The sequence below is a fragment of the Dermacentor andersoni genome, chromosome 1 (assembly GCF_023375885.2).
Source record: "Dermacentor andersoni chromosome 1, qqDerAnde1_hic_scaffold, whole genome shotgun sequence".
NCBI lineage: Eukaryota > Metazoa > Arthropoda > Arachnida > Ixodida > Ixodidae > Dermacentor > Dermacentor andersoni.
Genome location: NC_092814.1, coordinates 324,774,210 through 324,789,759, shown reverse-complemented (window position 1 = coordinate 324,789,759; position 15,550 = coordinate 324,774,210).

The window sequence follows — 15,550 nt, the reverse complement described above, 5'->3', positions numbered from 1 at the left end:
AGGCACATTGAGCACAGCAAAAACGTGGTCGATTCTTCGCTCACTCACAGACCCCACCACAACAACGGGAAAAACATTTCAACAGCTACACACCCTAATGCACGAGTACAGGGACGATGTCTCGACACTGCTCAGGGAGTTAGAGAAGCATTTCATACCCACAGGCCCACCGCCTCAGTACCCTGACTATCCTTATGTAGGCGAGGCGAACGAATTTCTCGATGCAGACATCACATCTGACGAGGTGTGGGTGGTCCTACAAGACCTACGCCGCAACACGGCACCGGGAGCCGACCACATCCGATTCGCCACCCTTCGTAACCTCAGTGACGCGGATATTAACCACCTCACCCATATCTTCAATGATTGCTGGCGCAAGGGCATGCTTCCCCAAGCATAGCGACACGCCGACATCACACTGATCCCCAAACCGGGCAAGCCTGTTAAGGTTGAAAACTTACGACCCATCTCCCTAACATCCTGCATTGGTAAGCTCATGGAGCATGTACTCTTGCGGCGTCTGCAGCCCTTCCTCGAAGAAAAATCATTCTTTTCTAACTCTCAATTCGGATATCGGGCTCATCTGTCTGCCAAAGATGTGCTTTTACAATTGCGGGAGGAGGTCACAGGACCTCCGTCGTCCGCCCAAACGAGAGCACTCATCGCCTTAGACCTAAAAGGGGCATTCGATAATGTTGAACATGACCTCATCCTTCGCAATGTTGCATATTCACACTGTGGAATCCGTATGCACAACTATATCCGCGCATTTCTTCGAGATCGCACAGCCACCGTAGGAATGGGACTGCATCGATCCGGTACGATTCGCCTTGTAGGACGAGGGACACCCCAGGGCTCAGTTCTTTCCCCTACTCTATTCAATATCGCGCTCGCAGGGCTCCCCCTGGTACTCGACCAGATCCTTGATGTCGCCCACGCTATTTATGCGGACGACATTACTATCTGGTCGACACGGGGTTCCGACGGAGCCATCCAGGACCGACTGCAGCAAGCAGTCGATACAGTTTCCGAGTACGCGAGAAAATTCGGCTTAAGATGTGCTCCGGAAAAGACAGAGCTCATAATCATTCGCCCCCGGAGCCGTTCCTCTACTCCCCCTATTACTGTGCACGTGGATGGCACACCGATACCACAGGTTAATCGTGCTCGTATCCTCGGCCTACACGTCCAAGCGGATGGCAGGTCAAACTACACTGTTTCCCTTCTATCCAGACAGATTGAGCAAATTCTGGCCATGATCCGGAGGGTCTCCAACAGGCGCTCGGGCCTTCGAGAAGAGGACCTGCTGCGATTGGTGGAGGCATGCGTGATCAGCCGCCTTACATACCATCTTCCATTTCAGCGGTTGACCCAAGCGCAACAACTTCGCATAGACGCAATGATTCGTAAAGCGACGAAGCTGGCCCATGGCCTCCCGAATTATACTTCCACACGCCGTCTCCTTAACTTAGGGACACATAACACACTAGGCGAGTTGCTAGAGGCGCATTGGGTCAGCCATCGCCAGCGCCTCCTACTTACTCCTACTGGCCGCCATCTTCTCACACGGCTAGGATACTCTGTCCCACCCCTTGAGTCTGAAACCCGTCCAACGATCTTGTCGTCAGCGATACGCCAAGCACTAAGTATTCATCGATTGCCACGTAATATGCACCCCGAGCATGACAAAGGGCGGCGCAAAGCCCGTGTACGATACATTGGCCGCATGCTTGCGAACATCCCGGAAACACATATTTTATACACGGACACATCACGCACTCAAGAGGGCTATACCTCGGTAGTTTTGGATGGCACCGAATCCCTGAGAGACTCTGCTGCAATGCGCGGAACAAATGCCGCTTACGGAGAAATTCTCGGTGTTGCTCTTGCAATTCGATACGACATCCGTGTTCCTGAGGAAGTGTATATATTGACAGACTCGCAACAGGCATGCCGGGCGTTCCTATCAGGACACGGCATCCCGAGAGCGGTGCACCAAATTCTCAAACAAATCCCGCAAAATACACCAACCACACCTCCCCGCATCCACTTACTCTGGACCCCTGGTCATACCTCGCTGCCAGGTAACGAACGCGTACATGCGGTTTCCCGAGAAATTTCCCTCCGGGCGACTCGGCGTGGTGAGGCGACTAGATCAGAGTGGGGGGATCCCTTGCTCCGTTACAAAGACATACTCCGTCATTATACACACATTCGTCGCACCCACGCCGCACCACCGCCGTCCTTCTCGCGGGAGGAAGCAGTGGCATTACGCCAGTTACAAACCGCAACTTTTCCAAATCTTGTCTCTCTCAATAAATTCTACCCACACTGTTATGCAGATCGTTGCCCTGGCTGTGGCAGCTCGCCCACAATCTTCCACGTCACGATTGAGTGCACTGCAAACCTCTTTCCTCCCTTGCCAACTCTCCTTTACCCCCTACGCAACAAAGAGCTGTGGGACGATGCCCTCCGCGACGGGGCTCCCGAGGTACTCCGAGCTGTAATACAACGGGCTCGAAACATCGCCGGAATCATCTTAGGGACCCTGGACTGAGCGTTCCTCCCACACTGCTCTCGCCATTCAAATCTTATTAATAAAGATGTTTTACTCTCTCTCTCCTCAGGGAGAATCAGTGGCACGGAGTTGTCCCTGCACGTCGTCTAATTCCAAGAAATCCGTCATCAGGAAAGAGACGACCGATGGAAAAATTATGAGGAAGCTGTAGCATCAAAGTGAACCCGGCATTATAAAGCGCACACGGAGCTTCTTCACGCTAGATTTCCCTCAATGAATCGAGTGCGACCGTTGTCTGGGAATCGGCATTTCCAGTCGCTCAAAAGCAGTTTGAAATGGCGCCTTTACGAGACTCACGGTCGTTGCCATTTCTGCAGTGGAGTTTAAGTTCCGTATCGTGTGCATATTGCCAGAAATGGGCTTTCAGGGCGCGTGCACGGATGGATGGACAAAAACAGAGAGCTAAAAACAGAAAAAAAAACAAAAAAAATTTCTTGCGTTCAAACGACGCGAGTAGATCACATCACTACTATAGCAGCGGTGGCGGGAGCTAAAGGAGCCGACGAAGAGCACGAAGCGCGCCTGAAGGATTGCTGAAAGACCGTGCGAAGCCCGACGCTCGTTGTGTCCACTGTTGACCCCGAGCGGTCATTTCGCCACAAACATTCGCCTTGATCGCCAGCGAGGAATGTCAAAGGATGCCGGCAGGGCCCGCACGGGAGGCCGCGTAAGAATGAATTCCTTCGCAATTCATTGAGCGCCGCACGGTAGCACTGTGCCGTGCGAAGTGCGTACGCTGGCACGCAGAAGCGGAGGGAGAGAGAGAAGCAGAAACGCGAGGGAGCACGCGAGAAATACCTGGGTCGAGGCGCGACGCGCCGGCACGCAAAAGGCATCAGAAATGGTTCAAGGCGCCGAGAAAATGGAAAAGAAACACGTGAAGGTAGTACGCATTCCTTGGTCACAACTAGTGCCCGCCGCTCGGCAAATATAAATGTCGCCAAGGCTCTGCCGAGAGCACTTTAATGTATCAAGAGACGAGCGTGGGGCAAGAACAGCCTAAGCACCTTTCGACGGGACGCTTGGCGGTGACCCTCTCGTATACGCGGAAGCAGCATAAAACGAAGAGAGTCGTTTTAGGAATGATCGCGTGCTCTTGGCGCTGTGGGAGAGAGAGGGGGGAGGAGACATTGCCTGGCGATGAGGTGCGAAATGCAAGGGGAGGAGGGAAGCCGAAGGGTGCTGTAACGCAAGCAAGCAGAAAGTCCGGACGCGGTTGACAACAGTTCGGGAGCTATCAACGAAAGATGTAGGCGGTAGCCGACAATGCATCGCATGCGGCGCAAGCGTTCGTCGCCGTTTCTTTCTCGGCCCGCGGCGGCCGGTAGGCGTCCCCTCATCTTCTCTAAATAAGGGCACGCCGGAATATCGAAGCCGACGGGAGCACCAACGACGGAACGGCGCAATTCGCATGCGAGGACCCTTTAATAATAATAATGGCGCTCGAATGCAGACAGTCGCCATGGATAAAGAGAGAGAGAGAGATAAAAGGGAGATAGACAGAGGCGACAAGGCCCATGGTGAAGGCGGCAGCGAACAGCAATAAGAGAATCGCGCACGCACTCGAGAAGAGGCGACGACGCAGACGGGCCGCAAAGGGACACGGACCAGACGAACTCTCGGAGTACGAAACAAACAAAACAAAACCGAAGCGCACGGTGGAGCAAAGTTAAAACGAGAAGCATCGGGCTTGGCCAAACGGCACTCGCGGCCTCTCATCACGTGGGCCTGCCCATCGCAGCAGCACGGGTGCCGCGAAAGGAGCCCAAGTCGGGAGAGAGCGGCGATTCTTGACGGCGCGCGGACGGACGGACGGGGGCGGATCGCGGCAAAAAGCGTCAAGTGGCGCTCCCTGTAATCAAAAAGGGGTCCGCCGCGAATCTCTTCTCCCGCTGGCGCACCGCCGCCGGGCTACCGTGGAAAGCAGCCGCACCAGGAGGGAGGGGGGGGGGGGGGGGGGACTTGGCGCCGACCGCGGCACCGCGAAGTGGCCGACGGCGCCGCCGTCGCCGAAGGCGTCATGGCGTACGGAGCGCGCGCAGCGAAAGTCGCCTGTGGACCAACTGGCGCGGAGCTCTGTGAGGGAATGCCAGGCCTTCCGGCCTGGCACTTCCGCCTTCCTCGGAAGAACGGACGTCGTCGACTGGGAGAACACTCCAAGACGCAAATAACAAAAGTGCTGGGGCTGGTGGTTGCCGCGAGACCAGCTGCAAGAGAATTGTTACCACGGCCGTTGGGGCATGCAACTGCCGGTACCTCATGGCTCTCGCCAGTAAGCGGTTCTTGTTACTTCGCCTGTCCCTTAAAGCATGGTGTGAGTTTCTTGAGGTCTGAGGGACGCAGACTATTTCTTCACGCAGAATCTGTTGCCCCCTCCCCCTCCCAAAAAAAGAAGATGCCTTAGTCTTTGGCGTGCCCACAATACGGTCAAGCGTGTCAGTGAGACAAGTGCACTGAGTAGTTTATGCAGCAGCAAGCAGAAGCGCTCTGTTGGTACTTGAAGACGTCGGAACGCGCATTCTAGTTGATTGTTCTATATACGACCGCCCTCGTGAGAGAGAGGGAGAGAAAGAGAAACTGTTTACGAACAGGTTGAAAACGTGAACAGACTGAAACTACTCGGACGTGCGCCACACAACGTCTGACGACACAGCAGTAGCGCATGCTGAATCACACAGATCATCGCGACGACTTCAATTCGGTCATTTGGCGATGACTGAGATATTCCTCAACGCACAAATTCGAGGGTGCGGTGTCCCTGGTGAGGACGAACTTTGCCTACAGCAGCACTGGAAGCCGGGCTAGTTGACAATGAGTCATTATAGCATATAATAACGCCAAGGAAAAGAACTGGGCGAGCGCTAATTGTCCACTGAGCTCTGTTACGCAGGGTGTTTGTAAAATTAAATCGCGCAGGAAGAAAGAAAGGCAAGGAACAAAACATAATCGATAACAATTCATGAATTTTACTCGCCACTTGCCGCACCGGTATAGCAACTTATTCTTTGAGCCTATCTCTCATGCCCCAACAAATACACAAACTCGAATCATTGCGCCCGAGATGTTAGTGTATCTACAGACACATCAGCATATCTCGTATTGATTCGCATTCGGTAATTTTACCTGTATCGCGCGCGGTACAGACAAAATTACTTATTGTGAAAATATACAGGGTGTTTTTTTTTTTTTAGCTACACCAAATTTTTTGAAAATTGCCTGTGTCAAATAGGACAAGCCTAACCCTCGATCTCAATTACTTGATAAGGCGGCCATTAGTTCTATAAGAAATAAAGATACTTAACTGATTAATTAACGTAACTAAACTAATCATATTTTTAACTAATTACATTACGGCATATGTTTCAAAGTACGAATTGTAGCTAGTGAGTTTGCAAGGCGTATCGTCTTAAAACGAATTCTGAGGATGGCACCAGCTTCGAGACATGCGTCGTCAAAGTTATGGTAAGTTACTTATTTCTTTCAGCAAACGCCATTTCTTTTTTCTTTTTTTTATGCATCGAAGCGCAAGAGCAACTGGAACGCCAATGCGTTCCGTTGGACGCTTTGAAAATTAATATCTCGAAACTGGTGTAGTCCTCGTAATTAGTTCCAAGTGGATCTACCATGCGAACTCTCAAGCCACAATTCGTAGATTGAAGTAAGTCCCGTAAAGTAATTAATGACAAAGTTAATGGCGTAACTATGTTAATTATTCAATTCCGTACTTTGATTTATCGTAGAAGTACTGGCCGCCTCACGTAATTTAGATGAACTGTTAGAATTGTGCTAACCGCTGCAGGCAATTCTTTTTAAAATTTAGTGCAGCTAAAGAAAAGAAGAAACATCCTCTATAAGTCCATGAACGTAAACACCCATACCCACGTGTGTGTGTGTGTTTACGTTCATGGACTTATAGAGGATATTTCTTCTTTTCTTTAGCTGCACACACACACACACACACATATATATATATATATATATATATATATATATATATATATATATATATATATATATATATATATATATATACAGTGAAGCAGACGCGCGTATGAAGCGGTTTATTGACGTTTCGGCCGGGGTCCGGCCTTCATCAGAATACATTGCATGGTGTCAGTAAAGTTAATATACATGTGCCTATCAACCAAATGAAGATACGCTAACATGAAAAACGAATAAAATGGGCGAACAAAACGCATCCGAATCGTTCAAAGGATAGCTGACACGTGTATAGACCGATGGCGATTGCAAACATATCATCTAAAATACAAAGCATAAAAACGCATCGAAATGAATTGTAAAAAGCCAATCGCCACGTGACAACAAAACGTGCTCAATGTGCTCAATATGTGCAATGTTATCAAGCAAACTTTTTACAATTCATTTCGATGCATTTTTATGCTTTGTATTTTAGATGATATGTTTGCAATCGCCATCGGTCTATACACGTGTCAGCTATCCTTTGAACGATTCGGATGTGTTTTGTTCGCCCATTTTATTCGTTTTTCATGTTAGCGTATCTTCATTTGGTCGATAGGCACATGTATATTAACTTTACTGACACCATGCAATGTATTCTGATGAAGGCCGGACCCCGGCCGAGACGTCAATAAACCGCTGCATACGCGCGTCTGCTTCACTGTGAATATTTACCCGGACCCAGAACTGCTTTTTTTGTGGTATATATATATATATATATATATATATATATATAATGTATTCTCTTTTTCATTATTCCTTTTACTGTCTTATTAATACCTTGCCTTTTTTTTTCTTCTTTACTTAAGAGATCAACGACCTGCCGCGCTAGCTTAGCGACTATGACGTTCCGCCCCTGAGCTCGAGCTCGCGGGTTTGATCCATGCCACGTAGGCCACATTTCGATGGGGACGTAAAAGCAAGAAACGCTCGGGCAGTTAAATTGAGGAGCGCATTGATCGAACCCCAGGTAGTAAAAATAAATCCGGGCGTCCACCACTACAGCGTGCCTCATGATCATTTCTTGCACGTAAACCCCGCATTTTCTTTCATTCTTTTCTTTTTCCTTTCCTGCCCTTGTTTATGTTGCGCTGCCCCAATTATAACGAACTTTTTTCTTAGCCTGCGGTCACCGGTCTGAGCGTAGCACCTTTATATGTCTCACCGGCGCGGCGACCAAATCGACGTCATGGCGTTAAGCCCATCGCGACGCAGCCACCATGGCGCGCACAGATGCAGCACGGCATGAGTGCCATTAAAAGAAGGCTTTACAGGGACATTTTTCTTCTCAATCGTACCAATAATCCGGAGCAGTGCACCGTGTGTCTCCACACACACACACACACACAAAAAAAAAAACACGTGGTTCTGCTCCCGTTCCGATTGCATCTTGCAACTCCACACACGCGCTCGCGGCAATCGCGGTAAAACGTCTACAACGTCCGCTGCCCCTCCTCTGGATGCTGCACCTACGGCTGCAGCGCGTTTGCGAGCTACTTTGCCGGCAATTTACACCGCTGGCACAATGGCGGCCAACTCGCACACATCCCGACGCCCTCCCCGCCGAGACGAACCTCGCTTGCCCTACGGTTCATCGCGATGCGTGCGCCAAATCTGCGCGGTTTGTAATCTCGTTTGCTGCTGCGGCTGCCGCCGCCGCCGCCGCCACCGCCCCTGGCGCCGAGCGTGCGTGGCTTAAAGGAGTCAACTCCGCGTTCACCATCACGCGAGGCCAAGGAGACGCCTCCCGATGAGGGCCTGCCACCACCGCGCGTCTTCCCGAACGTTTAGGCGAAATCGCGCGCCAGGATCTGTATACGCGCGAGGGGCCGGTAGCTCCTGTCGCTCGCCGTTGTTTGTTTTGTTTTTCGTTTTTTGTTTTATGATTCCTTTCACCCGTGGACGCCTGTACTCTCTGCGGGCTACGTACAGCGCGCAGTCCTTATCTTAGCCGAGACGAAAGGCCGCCCCGAGATTACGAAAAATCGACGGACCCGCGTTTCCATCCCCTTTAGTTCCTCTTAACTCGCAATTCGTGCGCTAGCGCACGCGACCTAAGTGAGCGTAATTTTTGGCATGCCCACTATAAAGCGGTCCCGACTGAGCGGTAGCGTTCTTCCTGCACGGCTTCAGAGAAATCGCGCGTCATTTCACGTTTTCACTAAGCCTCACTATAGAATCGACGCCCACATCAGCAGCATTATCTTGCGAGCGATGTTGCCAGTATTTGAGCAATGTTCTTGATTGGAGTAAAACCTAGATTTGCGCGAGTAGTTTCGCACGGTTGGTGGGGACGGCAGCGGTGACTGGGACAGGAGAACACGAATACGCAGGGCTGCGCCGACTTGCGAATGACTTGTGTGCCATTTGCAAGTCGATGCAAGTCCCCGTGACGTAGTTAAACGTGACTGGTCATTTGTACGTCTCGGACAACTTACAACTGGTAAGTTGACAATCGGAAGGTACCAGTGGTAAGTTGACTTGCCATGTTGGAAGTGAGCGCTGTGTTCTCCTGTCCTCCTCTCAGTCGTGCTGTTTTATCGCCAACTTTTTATGTGCAATGTGTAAGGCATGGTCGTACTTAAATAAGCACACAGTATTGAACTGTGTAGTTAGGCTGACGACGATGGTTTTCATTCGCAAGAAAAAAGAAAGAAAAATGCGTATGGAAAGTGTTACATGCACTGGGGGTCCGGAGCGCGCCACTCGCCCGCTTCTGAAATTCGAGCAAACTCTTGAATTTGTGTTCCTCTCTCTTCTGTTCTATGCTGTAAGCACAATGGTGCAGTACACGAGGAGCTTTAATTGCGCTCTGACCCTATAATATGGGTGAATTCGAGGTCCCTCGAATTCACGTGCGTTACCAATGTATCGCTACGACTGCAGTGTCACCCTGATTTATAGGAAAGCCCCCGAAACGCAAACACGCAGATTCAGCTGTATGCCACTGCGACGGCCAACAGCCATCGAGTGAGACGTCCAACATTCACTATTTTTCACTGATACAGTTGTATAGTCTTGCCCACAGAATACAACACTTGTCTAATTAATATTTATTTACCGCCTCGTTGGTACTGTTTATATTTTCCTCTTTCTTCTTTTTTTGTATTTTTTTTTCTCTTTTTTGTTGTACATATTACAATCAATGTGCACTTTCTTACGTTACTTTCTTATGAAGCTGTGCAACTTTGATGCACGCCCCCCCTCATGTAATGCCTTCGGGCCCTTAAGGTTGAATAAATGAAATGAAATAGAGCTGCGCCAACAAATAAAAAAAATAATAATGTCGTCATCAAATTGATAGCTGTTAGGAAATATTTTGATTGACTAGTACCGCTTCTGTCATGTCGGTGACATCACTCCTGACCTGCTCACGGCTGCAGACCAATCGCACAGCCTTCGCACGAGCGAACGGCTCCATGAATGCAGTTTCTTGTTTAGTTGAAGTTATCAAAGTGCCTTCCGCAATGCCACGTGATCTTAAAGAGGGGGAAGCATGTAAATATAATCTAGTAATTAGTGCACACCTTATTAAAATGCCCGATAAGAGAGATATGAGTTTAGTCAAGTGTATGTCAATATAATGAAGATTTTAGGCGAAAATGCAATGTGACTGAAGTTTACGTTTCAATTACGAAAAGATAATGTGGTATACTGTTTCTTGATCTGAGGCTAAGTTTTTTTTTTTTTTTTTTTTTTGCAATATCATTTGTGCTTAATGTATAAGCCCCGTTCTGTGAAAACCTTTGCTGCCGTACGATCCGGGACACAGCGAATTGGTCAGAAATGCTATCGCCTTGTCTTGCCTCCGTTCCGCCATAACAAAGTATTGTCAGCACCGCTTGCTGGAAGGCGCTATAGGTATCAAGTCAGCAGGCTAACCATGGCTGGTTACCCCGAGCACACAACCAGGACGACTGCCGAAAAACTGGCGAAATGTTTAAAACCCAGAGAAAGAGCAAGTGATGGAAATGATGTTGGTGATCGCAAAAAAGCCAGCAGTTCTTCCTTATGCGCATAGGCTGGCACATGGGCTCAAAAATTTCGCCAACCGATATGAGGTTAGAGTTGTTTTTTTTTTTTGTTTCTTGTCCGGTGAAACTATCCAGTGTGTACCAGGCTGTGCAGTCGTGCGCACAAATGTTGCGCACAATTCGTGCAAAGTATACAGCATAAGCCAAAATTCATGGCGTGCCGCAACACTGTTGTGTACGAGATTCGCCTGCCATGCGGATATTGTTCTATCAGCTAAACGGGCTAGTGTATAAAAAAAAAAAAGATTGCACGAACATTCCTCCACATTAAAGAACGCTGGTCTATCGAATTTGGCCACCCATTGCGCAGCTTGTAGTTGCAAGCCCATTTTTGAACGCACACGCGTAATCTGGACAAATAAAAATGAAAAGGCCCGCCTCATTTCGGAGGCGTAACTAATCAATAAATGTGGTGACAGTTGCGTAAGCCAGGCGTCATTCGCGCTTCACAAAAGGAAAAAAAACTTTTTTTAGATGTGTCTAACCGTTACAATATCACACTATCTTGTGTTACTGCTCTTCTGTCTTGTTTTGCTTTTGGTTAGGGGAACGAATAGTGCGCGGGCCTACGCATGCCTAAGTTGTTCTATTTATATGATTGTCTGTAAGCAATAAACTTTTAGTCGTGAGTCCGCACTCGTGTTACGTCTCTCTTCTTTGTCCGTGCTTGATTTGTTTTTGCAATGTAAGTAGTAAGGATAAGAGAGAACCGTCGCATGTAGGTATCTCGTTCTCAGCAGAATATGACGAAATAGTGACGCGTGTTCCGACATGGGGATTTGCTGGCCGCCGAGTTCCGAAGCTGGCTGCCTCTGAAATGAATTCTAGGGTTTTACGTGCCAAAACCACGACCTTATTATGAGGCACGCCGTAGTGGGGTGCTCCGGATTAATTAAGGACCACCGGGGAATATTTAACGTGTCCCCAATGCGCGACACACGGGCGGTCTTGCATTTCGCCCCCATCGAAAATGGGGCCGCGGTGGCCGGGATTCGATGCAGCGACCTCGTGCTTAGCAGCGCAGCATCTTGCCCGATAGCAGCTGAGCCACCGCGGCGGGTGGCAGCTGCCTTTCTGCTGTGCACATCGTTATCGCGGTCGGTCGGTTTGTGCAAATTTTATGCAGTGACGAGTACGTGTGCGTCTCGAGGGCTCCGAAATATTACCGGTTCCATGTTTGCGATCGGTGAGCGTCTCGTTTTGCACGCCGTTCGAATGCTTGCTTACATAGCGCGCCCGCATTTAATGCATGAGCACTATGTATCTGTCTGAGTACAGCCTCAATAAGACGACGTATTTTTTTTTTCTAACTGAATAATGAACGAATTCCGCTCGCAGGACCATGAGAAGCCCTTGAACAACGATTGATCCAGTTGTGTGCGCCGTGTGCTTTTAGAAGCTTGATAATAAATGGACGGTGCGACTTCGCCTACTTCAGGCCGCACGAAGGGATCATCTATACTTGGCGTTGCCGCCAAGCTCATGGCGATGGGCAATGGTAACTCAACTTGTGTCTCTGTATGCGGAAGTGCTTCAAAAGCTTGGTTTATTGATTCAACAACACACCCGTATACATATTACTGACGCATCCGTCGGTGCGCGTCGAATGAAGCGCGCTGCCAAGCCTTCGCAGGTAGAACCAGAAAATAGGACTCGACTATATATATATAAATTATGGGGTTTTACGTGCCAAAACCACTTTCTGATTATGAGGCACGCCGTAGTGGAGGACTCCGGAAATTTCGACCACCTGGTGTTCTTTAACGTGCACCTATAAATCTAAGTACACGGGTGTTTTCGCATTTCGCCCCCATCGAAATGCGGCCGCTATGGCCGAGATTCGATCCCGCGACCTCGTGCTCAGCAGCCTAACACCATAGCCACTGAGCAACCACGGCGGGTGACTCGACTATATAGTGCTCTCAGTTATTCTCCGTTTTTGTACTTGTGAAGGTCTGCACTTAGATGCATAGAGGTCGGGCTCTCTACAACGTGAGCGGTGTAGAGCGATTGGGGTGCCTCATCATCAAATCGTGGTTTCGGCACGTAAAACAGCAGAAGTTAATTATTATTATTATTATTATTATTATTATTATTATTATTATTATTATTATTATTATTATTATTATTATTATTATTATTATTATTATTATTATGCTTTTTTGTAGAGCGATAAGTACAGGAAAGGCACACGTAGTCAGTGAAGCAAGCACAGTAAAAAAAAAAAACGTAATTAAAAGCCACCAATGCAGAACCTCACTGTTACCGCTAACAGCCACAGCTGTTCTCCCGCTTGGTTTTTACGACTGTTAGGGCTCGTTGCGGTGACTTGTCGCTTTGATTACGTAGTTGCTGTATAGCAGTATTGCGCGTGGCTTGAAGCCAGCCGAATATTCTGCAGCTTCCATTGATAAGTGGTGCCGATGCTCTGCTTCAGCGGCACTTTTTAATGTGTGCGTGCGTGCGTGCGCGCGTACGCGCGCACGGTCATCCGTTGCATGGTGCACCTTCAGGATCACTTTATTAACTAAGGTGATACTGCTTACATACCCTCAGCTATAGCTTTGAGATTGTGGCGATATTGGGCTAAAAAATGTGCGCCGGCGGTATAGACTTTTTTATGCTATTGCTAGTGCTTTACGGCAGTTACGAGCGTTGAAGAAATATTTAGACAGCGTCCTTTGAACACGCGGTTTTACGTGCCAAAACCACGATTTGATTCGGAGGCCCACAGTAGCGTGGGACTCCGGATTAATTTTGACCACCAAGGGACCACCAAGAATGTTTTTGCATTTCGTCCCCATCGAAATGCGGCCGCCGCGGCAGGAATTTGGTCCTGCGACCTCGTGCATATATATAGCAGCGCAGCACCATAGCCGCTAAGCCACCGCGGCGGGTATACGGCGTCCTTGTAGATACCCGAAGCAACTACGGAAGTTGTGTAATATAGGCAGATGAGCATATTTGAAAAGGCATGCTATCCAGGGTGTCTAATAATGGCGTATGGGCACCTCTACTGCGCCACTAGCTGAGCTCAAAGATCGGCGGTTGAATTTGAGGGTGGCATGTAGGGCCAAACAATGAAATGTTCCTTACCTCAGTAAGGAAGCCTTCTATGCGGTGAGGCCACCTTATGTCACTCTGAATGTCACCTTATGTCACTCTGCCCTAGTCTGCTTTCCAGTTAATGGTGCCCGTTTTGAGTTGGACTGTGTAAACGAGGGTTATTTATTTTTCTTGCAAGAGTGCTCGAACGTATGGGTTCTTTGGAACGCTCTTGAGCAGTGAATCGTGCTGTGAGGAATGAGAGTGCGACAGGAAAAGACGCCATCAAAAGTGTAGTTCGATAGTGTAAGGATATATGTAGATTAACGAATGCACCGGCCCAGTCATCCTCCACCCTTCCCACGCTGAGCACATGCCTATACTTCGTATGCACTCTTGTTACCCCAATTCTTATTTCTCAAGGCTTAAGCAGATTGGTATTATGCCCATATTATGGTATTCTTAACACATCAGAAACTACATTTTACATCCCGGGCGATCTGGAAGATTTGCACGAACTGTCAAATCTGAGCCAACTCTGTCAGTCACATGCGAAGTACGGAGCAAATCGCACGCTCAAAGAATGCAGGTGCGTGGGGCGGTATCGATAATGGCACAGTTTCCTTTCAGAAGAGGTGCATCAACAGATTCAGCTTCATTGGAGCTAACAGAGTAAGTAGCAAAAATATTGAAGGAAAAAAGAAGGACGCTAGTAACTCTAGGCCGCTCGTTTATTGATGAACAGTAATCCAATAACTTGGCACCATCAATGCCTGCGAAAGAATACGCTAAAACGTTCGGCACGCAAGTTACATTTTCTTTTTAAAAAATTATTCTGATGTCGCGGTCAAAACCATGCGCTCGTTCAAAGTCTGTTGTTGTTTTTATTGTGGGCGTGAGTGTTCGCACTTTCTTGGATCTGTGCTTCGCGAGGCATTCCTATAGCTGTAACCCTTTCATGGCTGTGCTCTAAGGTTGCAAGTTAACGCGCGTGTTTCTGACCCGTAACCCAGATTTATTTGCTTCGTCCCGCAGAAACTGAAGCGAGGGCTGCCCTCCCTTCACCAGCCATGAATTGCCAAGAGTGCCAGCAGTGTCAGGAGCATCCTGAGACTCCCGCAGGAAAGGCCACCGGCTGTCCCCGTAACGAGACAAGTGGTCCCCAGGCTGCCGACAAAGGTTGTACAACTCCCACTGAGTGCTTTCATCGAGCGCTCAAGGTGCAAACTAGACCAGATCAGAGTAACGCGTTTAAATTGTGACTACAGGTTGATTTTGGGAAACCTCTAAAGAGAAGGGACAAAGGACTGACTGCGGCCAACTATGAAAAGCTCACTTGCGAAGCTCCATAGCGACTTCGCTGTCCTTTACGATCGCACCAAAATCGTCCAAAAATGCGTCTTTTTTTTAGGTTTAAATGTTGAAGCATCTATTGCACATTTTTTAACTCAGTGATAAGCCCGTAAGCACTCTATAGAAGTAATTTAAGTATAGCGCCAAGCACGTAACCGTGTGGCTCCGCCTACTGGCACTGCAAGCTTGAGTGATGCATGCTGGGTGACATTTAGCGTTACTGTTCTTTAGAAAAAAAATACTTCAATGTTGCTGCTTGTGCAAGAATTTAGAAATAGGCTTAATCACTTTAATGCTTGCATTAGGTCAGTATAGGTGGAAAAGTGATAGTATAGCGTGTTATCATGCCATTCGTTGCTTTTAGTGTAATTCAGTCTCCTGTAATTTCTGCTTATGTATGCTTTGTAAAATAAGTAAAGGATGATCTAGCTTTATTATCGCTCTGTAAAAATTCCGTATGGAAATTTCAGTATATATAAATTAATTGAATCAGTTAAAATATTGCGATAATTCTGGCGGGAAACACTTGTTTGCGTCCATGTTCATTCCATTCGCGCGCTTC